Source organism: Bubalus kerabau, chromosome 5 (genome assembly GCF_029407905.1).
Source record: "Bubalus kerabau isolate K-KA32 ecotype Philippines breed swamp buffalo chromosome 5, PCC_UOA_SB_1v2, whole genome shotgun sequence".
NCBI classification, from domain to species: domain Eukaryota; kingdom Metazoa; phylum Chordata; class Mammalia; order Artiodactyla; family Bovidae; genus Bubalus; species Bubalus kerabau.
The window spans coordinates 25137805-25147510 of NC_073628.1; the positions used below are offsets into that span (position 1 = coordinate 25137805).

Sequence of the window (9706 nt, forward strand, 5' to 3'; positions counted from 1 at the left end):
CTCAATCAGTTCTAAGTTGAAAGAGAAAATGAGTAGATTTTATGCCCATGTGTGCATGTGTGTGAGTGTGTGTGTGTACATGTGTACATGTGAGTGGGTGCTGGGGAGAGTAATTTTGGGAAGGTCATTATTTGATGTCTCATCAAAAGAGACTCATGATGCAGAGGTCTCCTAATTTTCTCCTGCTTCTCTGAGACAATGATCCTAGTTGAACCAGAAAAAAAAAAAAAATACAAACTTCTTCATGAAATTTATAATTAAGATACTTCATAAGATTTTAAGAGAAAATACTGATTGTAGATTGTTAAAATCAGGGTGAACATTACTACTGAGACCTCTGAAGACTTTTTCTTTATTCCCATAATCTTTACGTATGTCTTAATGATATTCATGTAAAATGGCATGGTATTTTTATTTCACTCAGAATATGTAAGAATAGTGTGTGCTTTCTCTAATAAATTAACAGAGGATTCATAAATCTATGAAAAACAATTGTATTAATTTCAGCTATTTTCCTTACTAGAATCATAACCCAAAATATTTGAAGGAATGGGAAACTATCATTTCACCTGATGTCTACAGCTTTAATGTCCCAACTTCCTTCTCCCTGGACTTTGATCCCAGAGGGCAGATACATAACTGTGTGGCAGACATCATCCTTCTACCTCAGCAGCTTTTCCAGACTCAGGAACCTTCCTCTTTTATTCTAATTTTTATAATCTTGGGGGTCAGAATATAATGACCTCAGTATAGGTTATGTATTCTACCACTGTGACCAGGGGATCAGTGTGCAAAGTTTATTCCATGCAATTTGCACTTCAAGGTTGATGGAAGAGGTGAGAAAACTATTTATATTCCCCCCAAATATGAGATCCATTTTTGAGATCAAATACTATGTCTCATTTATTTTGGTCTTTTTTATTAATATTATCCTGTATTTTGCAGATGTTCTTTATGGAATTCAAAAATGATAGAGATGTGGATTAGTAGAACACAAACAAAATACAAATAGAAATTCTAATTTAAATTTAGTATTGGTTAACTTTAGGATGTGTTTTTTGTTTAAAGATCAACTCACTTTCAGTTTACATTTGTACAGATAATGATTAGATTCTATAAAATGGAAAATCATAATCTTAGTTAAAACTCAATTGTTGGATTAATCTGTTCAGTTCAAGATACAATACTTTATGTGAGAGAAAAAAATTGGAAAATTTCAGAACTATGATAAAAATTTTTCCATATTAGAATGGATGAAATAACTGAGGATATTTTTCTAGAAAAATAAAAACTCATATGACACCTGACAGGTATCTCATAGTTCAACATATTGCTTTATTTAAGAGTTATTGGGCTTGTTTTATATGTCATCAATAGAGTGGAGAAACATAACTGCTTGAAACTATTGGAGAAATATTTCATTTCACAATAAAACACTCCAACCATCAAAATATTCAGATCTTACAATCAAAATGTTGATTTCATTCTGAATAACTACTTACTTAGCAGGCATTGTTAATAACAAGAAATGCTTGATGCTTGACGTTTAATCTTTAACATCTCAGTTTCACTGTTTCATGGTTTTGTAATTTTTATAAGAATCTGCTTGCAGTACAGGACACACAGGAGACTTGGGTTTGATCCCTGTGTTGGGAAGATCCCCTAAAGTAGGAAATGGCAACCCACTCCAGTATTCTTGCCTGGAGAATCCCATGAACAGAGGAGTCTGGCGGGCTGTTGTCTATGAGGTCGCAAAGAGTTGGACATGCTTAGTGACTAAACACACACACATAATCCCTGATACTAAGTTAGAATTAGTGCATTGAAACCTCCCTGAACCCCATACTTGCCACATGATCTTGAGATAATCAGGTGTGCTCTCCAACTCTGAAAAAGCAAAAATCTGTTTTATGTGAAAATTAAGTAAAATGATTCTTACAAAGAGCTTAGCCCTGTCCCTAGCTCTTGTTAAAAAAATGTCAATGTTATTTTATTGTTAATCTATTCAGCTTCTCTCTATAAGATGCTTTATTTGACCAACACTTTTATTCTTTAATCATGGCCAGAGTTTTAAGTTTTCTTTTCTTTAGCACATCTTCTTGTTGCTCCTTTCTGCGTTAACACATATGGTAATATAGAGCTTGAAATTTTTTTACTGAATATTAACTTCTTAAATTATGAATATTTTCCATGGTTTTCAAATAAAGTCAAGACAAATTCTTTGCCATTCCAAGATTCACATCATCTGACAAGAAAAGTTTTCTTTTTAATGCTTCAACAGGTATGACATGATTTAATTATTTCACAAAAGAGCATAATAGGCTCTCATTTTTGACTCAACAAATTTCTTTAGCTCTTCTCACTCTATTCCCTTTATCTTATAAAATGTACTTGATTTTAAAGACCCTTTAGTTAAGGACTTTAACCGTGGAAGACCCAGTTGATAAGAAAATTTTCTATGTGCCCATGAATATATTTCTTATGTTATATTTAGTACATAAATAAACCTGAATCAATTATTATGGATTATTTATTGATTTTTCTTCTGCACTAGAGTGTTTACTCAATACAATGTTTGCATGTTGCCTTACATACAGCAAGTATCAATAAACATGAGTTTTTAATAAAACCATTTGAAAGATGCTCAGTGATACATTAATATAGACTCCCCATAAGTGAAAAAAGTTCTCACACTACCTCCATCGAAGTGAGTAGAGAAGGAAGTATTGGTCATAATTTTATTCAGTCAGGGACAGCTAAGTATCCTTTCTCATAAAGTAGTCCTTGCTCATTTGTCGTTCAGTTGCTCAGTTGTGTCTGATTCTATGCGACCCCGTGGACTGCAGCAAGCCAGGCTTCCCTGTCCTTCACCATTTCCCAGAGCTTGCTCAAACTCATGTCCATTGAGTCAGTGATGACATCCAACCATCTCGTCCTCTCCTTGCTCATAATGTAGTGTGAATATTAGAGTGAGGACAGATAGTGATTAAAAAAAAAAAAAAAGCTAGCTGCATTTGTAATTGCACTTGGGGGCAGCCACAGAGGGCTTCCCAGGTGGTGCTAATAGTGAAGAACCTGCCTGCCAATGCAAGTACATGTAAGAGATGCAGGTTCTATCCCTGGGTTAGGAAGGTCCCCTGGAGGAGGGCATAGCCACCCACTCCAGTATTCTTGTCTGGAGAATCACCATGGGCAGAGGAGCCTGGCGGGCTACAGTCCATGAGGTCACAAAGAGCTGGACACAACTGAAGTGACTTAGCACTTAGCGCAGAGCCACAGCAGATGATTTGAAATCATAAAAGTCAGGACTGGGATTCAGACACACACTCCTTGTTCCCCGAAATTTCAGACCTATGTGTTTCTCCCCAATTTCTCTGAAGGGAAAAAGAAAATCTGATGATGCTGGTGGATAGTTCTGAATACTAACCTTGCAGGGCTGTTAGGTGCTGAGGTGTCATAGCCTAATAGCCTCCATGGTAATGATGTGTCCTGACCTCTGATGAAAGCAATGGCTCTTGGTAAAGACTGGTTGATATGAATGGCAATTTTATACTCTGGGTATTGATTCAGAGTCTAATTAGGAAAAATGAGAGTGAACTCCCACTAGGTTCGTATCTCACAAGTATCAACTCTTGGGAAAAGAAGCAATAAGAATTTTGCTTTCCCCTCTTTGGCTCTCTTGTGTTTAACAGCATCACATAGGTATGTCAGTGCTCTTGTTGGATTCTGTATTGTAAAGAAGGATGTGACACATTTTGTTAGCGTGTCAGTGAATTTCATGTCAAACTATCAATAAAGTGATTTCCTACTAGGTGAAAAGTAGAAAATTGAGGGAAATAAACTTTATATGTAAGACATGAATTTTTTTTCATATATAATACTAATTGTGGTTAGATATTGTGATATACTCAGAAAACAAAAAAATATTTGGATTATTTTAGTATTCGTGAAGAACTGGAAGTGTGCCTGATAATAGAGTGATCAGAAATGCATGGATAATTAAATACTGGTATTTGGTTTTGAAAGGTGTGTAGAATTGAAAGGTGTGTAAATCTGAAAAAGAAGAATGGAGTCAAGTCATTTCAGGATAGAAAAGCAGCATGCCGAGGTCATAGGGATGAACCCAGAAATGTTGAGATCTTACAGAAACTACCTGGAACAACTTAAGAGCTTTGTAGCGGCTACTAGCAGTTATGAAAATAGTAGTATATTTTATTTATGCCCTAAACATTTTGTTTTAATCAATTTCATATTGCCATTCTCCTCAGATGAACCAGGAAATTCAAATGTTGACTCTAGATGAAACAATATACAGATGTCTAGGACTAAATGTAAATATTGAAAGAGTGGAGGAGATTGTTAGTTATTCCTAATTTTCATTCTCCCATTTTTCCTCAATAATAAATGCCCTGAATCTTAGTTGGACATGTGGCTATCCAGACACCTTGGTATTTTCTTAACCTCTTTTCCAGCCGTGTTTGATCACCTTGCCAAATTGCACCAAAGGGAAATAGGAAGAGGTAAAGTCTGTCGCTTCAAGTGGTGGTCTTCAAGTTAGGGGACGTTTCCTCTTCTTGCACATCTTTTCTTCTGATGGCTGAGGGATGAAGATGCAAGATCGATCTGGAGCTATTGTCTGCGACCAAGAGATGGATGGAAACTAGATGTTGTAGCAGATTATAATTTAAAAGAAGTTTATGTGCGGCAGTGAGCCACTGAACCAGTCCTGAAGATCTTTAAGGCACCATGGTGCGTGTGTGTGGGTGTGGGTGTGTGTGATACACACTGAAACCTAATTGCAACTAAGCCTAATTGCAATTAAATTTGAAAATAAAGAAGAATTGTCTAAAGCCCACTCCTGTGAAATGCAAACTAAAGATCCTAGAGCATGCTAATTGTACATCAGGAACAGTTTTTTTGTTTTTTGTTTTTTTTTTTAATTTTTTAAAGAAATTAATATAAGGTTGAATCTGAGTTTAACAAATCCTAGTATTCATTAAATTTTTTCTCATTTGTAGTAAGTCTCTTTCTACAAGTCCTTGATTTCTATTTTTTGTGTTTTGGAAATACTCTGACATCTATTCTAATATTTTAATACCACATCTTCCACTAGTTCTCAGATAGAGATCCATAGAAAATCCCTAAAGTGAAAAGTGAAGTCACTCAGTCGTGTCCGACTCTCAGCGACCCCATGCAACTGCAGCCTACCAGGCTCCTCCATCCATAGGATTTTCCAGGCAAGAGTACTGGAGTGGGGTGCCATTGCCTTCTTAGAGAAAATTACTAAGGAGGCTTTAAATTTTTATCTTTCTTAGTACTTTTAAAATTTGTATATGTGTGTTAGGCCTTCCCTGGTGACTCAGACAGTAAAGAATCTCCTGCAAAGCAGGAAACCCAGGTTCAATCCCTGGGTCAGGAACATCCCCTGGAGAAGGAAATGGCAACCCACTCCAGTATTCTTGCCTGGAGAATTCCATGGACAGAAGAGCCTAGTGGGCTACAGTCCATGGGTTCACAAAGAGTTGGACATGACTGAGCAACTAACACACACACATTCACATTTTTACCTTTCGTAACACTTTTTAAGTTTTAAATGTGCATAAATGCTTGAAAACACAAAAAATTTCCATATATCAAACCTCAATGTAAAAAAATTACTAGCTGTTGTTTGATTAACGGGTCGTGTACTAAAAGAAAAATGCACATGGGTGGTGTGTTTCAAAGTCGTAACATACAGAACTCACCTTCACCCATGGATACAGTGAATCTACAGCTATATATAAAGTTATTTCCTGTGTGGTGCTTTTTGGGGGAAGGAGAACTAGCTGATTAATTCTTATCCATTGGGGAAACAAGAAAAGGCCACACTGAAGTGGATATGAGAGGCTGAGACACAATCTTGTCATAAACCACAGCTTGCTTCAGCAACCCACAGTCAGCATACCTCAGAACCTTGAGTTTCTGCTTGAGAAGCTAACAGCTTGAACCCCATCTGGCACCCCAAATGGTAAGACCTGAACCCAAGAGAGAAGCCCACAAAACAGTCATCTGTAAAGTCAGCATGGTTTGTGATCATGAGACCCACAATGCTATAATGAATCGAGAGCCAGTTCTTTAAAAAACATCTTTTTTTTTTTTTTTGACTGCTGAGTCTTCATTGTGGCATGCAAGTTCAGCAGTTGTGGTGCACAGGTCTCTCTAGTTGCAGCATGTGGGCTTTGTTGCCCCATGGCATGTGGGACTCTTAGTTCCCAGAGGAAAGATTCAACCCATTTCCCCTGCATTGGAAGACAGATCGTGAACCATTGGGCCACCAGGGAAGTCCCTGAGACACAGTTCTTAAAACTTATAAACAGATAGACTAACCAACCCCAGAGCTCAGCTCAAGGCACATGACTTTTAGAAAAGCACCTGGGCTTCTTGTGAAAGAGGTTCTTTTGCTTATTTTTAAGCATAGGCAAGAGGAATAGGCATCTAAGGAGAACACATATTGACGGCTTATTGAAATACTCTTCGGGATATAGGTAACAGGGCAGCAGGTCTGCACTCTCCCTGTCCCTAACTCCAGCTTCCAAGTATTTCCTGGAAAGGAGATCATACCTTTGTCTGGAACCCTGACTTTTGTGGCTGCTGCTGAGAGAACTGCTCATTGGAAGGACTGATGCTGAAGCTGAAGCTCCAATACTCTGGCCACCTGCTGTGAAGAACCTACTCATTAGAAAAGACCCTGATGCTGGGAAAGATTGAAGGTGGGAGGAGAAGGGGACGATAGAGGATGAGATGGTTGGATGGCATTACCGACTCAATGGACGTGAATTTGAGCAAATTCAGGGAGATAGTGAAGGACAGGGAAGCCTGGCATGCTGCAGTTCATGGGGTAACAAAGAGTCAGACATGACTTAGCTCTGAACAACAACAGTTCACAGGACGCTGCTAGATCATATGGCTGTGATCATCAGCTAGGCTTGTACAGTTGAATCTCAGGATTAAACCAACAGAGAAAGAGTTCAGAAATGGGAAGTATTTAACCAGGTCTTTAATAAATGATTTTACAATTATAAAAAAAATTATTAAGAGGTCATAGCCATTGTTTTAATTCTATCATTGCATCTGTACTTGTTATATCAGATAAGATGGCACACTAGGCAAAGAACATCAATCTGGCAAATAGTAAGATCATTTGAAGGAAAGAGACAGAAAACAACTGAGTACTTAGAATATCATGCAAATTGATAGATATAAGATGTTAGATGCTTAGAAGCAGAAATACAATAAAACAGGATAGGAGAAAAGATATTTCAAAGATACAATTGACATTAAATGGTGATTATTTGTAAGCTATGGGAGGAAAGAGCATGAACCATATGACAGTAATACAGCTTAGCTGGAATGTTGGCTTTCATGAGCATCTGCTTTCATAAATAGCTATTCCACGTCTAAAGATCAGACAATAATGTTAAGGATGTTTTATAAAAACCGTTGCTATATATTGCTTTATTATATCAAGTATAACAATTAGGTCTCTAACGTGTGCTCAGTTGCTCAGTCATGTCCAGCTCTTTGGGGACCCATGACTGTATCCTGTCAGGCTCCCCTCTCCATGGAATTTTCCAAGCAAGAATACTGGAGTGGGTTACCATTACCTACTCCAGGGGATCTTTCCAACCCAGGGATTGAACCTGCATCTCTTGTGTCTCCTGCATTTAAAGGCAGATTCTTTACCACTAGTGTCACCTGGGAAGCCCCAAGTCTCAGACTGTAATGAATCTTTTGCTTTGATGAAGTCAAGTTTGAATGTTTTTTATTATTTTAATGATATCAAAAGAAATAAAGAGGAAAAAGCATGGAAGAGATCTGGAGGAAAGAAACTCAGTCTTATAGGGAACTGAGTTTGCTTGATGTGTAGATCATGTTTGGGACCATGGCATTTACTCATACTAAATGCCATTCAATTTCATCCTCCTCCTAACAAAAACAATATGATCACTTGCTTATATAATACTGTGAATATCAAATAAAGTTATCCATTTAAATGCTGGACATTGTGCTTTATCATTCATAAAATTAACTATATAGATTACTATGATTAACTTCAAAATCTTCATCTTCTTCCTGTATGGATTATCATTAAAAATAAAAAACTAAGACTCCTTTATCTTCAGGAGTTTTTTAACTTTATTCATAATCACAGCTTATGATTTTATATATAAATATTGCAATATAGATTCAAGAAGTGCCCTGGATAAAATCTTGGAAGTGTGTTATATAGGCAAGTATGATTGATTTTTCATAAAAAATAATCATAATACATAACATATCTTAGGGAACCAAGTAACTGATATGTTATCATTATGTTGTTTCTACTCATCTACACTTTCTACTGTCTACTGTTTTTTTCAGGGCAAATTTGATATCCCTATTTTGCAGACTATAGATCAGAGGGTTTAGCATGGGAACAATGATGGAATAAAACACAGAGGACACTTTCCCTTGGCCCATGGAGCTCACAGATGATGGCTGCAGGTATATGGATGCTGCAGAATCATAGAAGAGAGCAACAGCTGAGATGTGGGAACTGCAGGTGCTAAAGGCTTTGGTCCTGCCCTCAGTGGAACAAATGTGGAGGATGCTGGAGATGATGAAGATATATGAGGCAAGAATAGCTAAGGCAGGAGTCAAGATGTTAAATAAACTGAAGAATGTAACCGATAATTCATTGACATAGATGCTGGAACAGGAGAGCTCCAAGAGTGGGAAGAGATCACAGAAATAATGGTTAAACACATGGTTCTTGCAGAAAAGGAGTCTCAACAAAAATCCTGTGTGGACTGTGGATTCAATTATTCTTAAATATAAACTCCCATTGTAAGGCAGAAGCAGAAGTGATAAGACAGTGTGACATTTGAAAGCAAGGGTTTGCCGATGGCACCATAGCAGTCATATGCCATTACAGCCAACACATGACACTCTGCAAAAGCAAAAATCAGGAAGAGATAGAGCTGAGCCACGCATTCAGGGTAAAAAATGATATTCTTCTCTATCACAAGGTTCATCAGCATTTTGGGGGTAATGATAGTGGAATGAGAGAGATCAATAAAGACAAGTTGATGAAGAAATAGTACATAGGGGTGTGAAGGTGAGAACTGAGCCCAAAGAATGTGATCATGTCCAGGTTCCCCACCACTATGACCCATAGATTGCTAAGAAGAGGAGGAAAAGAGTCAGCTGGGGTTGTGACTGTTCTGTGAACCCAGCAAGGAGGAAATCAGTCACTTAGGAGTGATTTTCAGGGTCCATTATCCTCTCCAAGGTTTTAAGTTTAAAATGAGAAAATGAGTGTACATGTGTGAGCAGACATGATCATGTGAGTGTATGTTATGAGGGGGAGGGATAGATTCTGTTCAGTTCATTTCAGTTCAGTTGCTCAGTCGTGTCCAACTCTTTGTGACCCCATGAACCACAGCACGGCAGGCCTCCCTGTCCATCACCAACTCCCGGAGTTCACCCAAACTCATATCCATTGAGTCAGTGATGCCATCCAACCATCTCATCCTTTAGCTTTCCCTTCTCCTCCTGCCCTCAATCTTTCCCAGCATCAGGGTCTTTTCCAACGAGTCAGCTTTTCGCATCAGGTGGTCAAAGTATTGGAGTTTCATCTTCAACATCAGAACTTCCAATGAACACGAAGGACTGATCTCTTTTAGGA

The 9706-nt window shown here is 37.8% G+C and overlaps 1 pseudogene; it reads right to left on the reverse strand.

Moving 5' to 3' along the window:
• Window positions 1-8364: 8364 nt before the first annotated feature.
• LOC129654187 (putative olfactory receptor 8G3) lies at window positions 8365-9194 on the reverse strand (annotated as a pseudogene).
• Window positions 9195-9706: the final 512 nt, after the last annotated feature.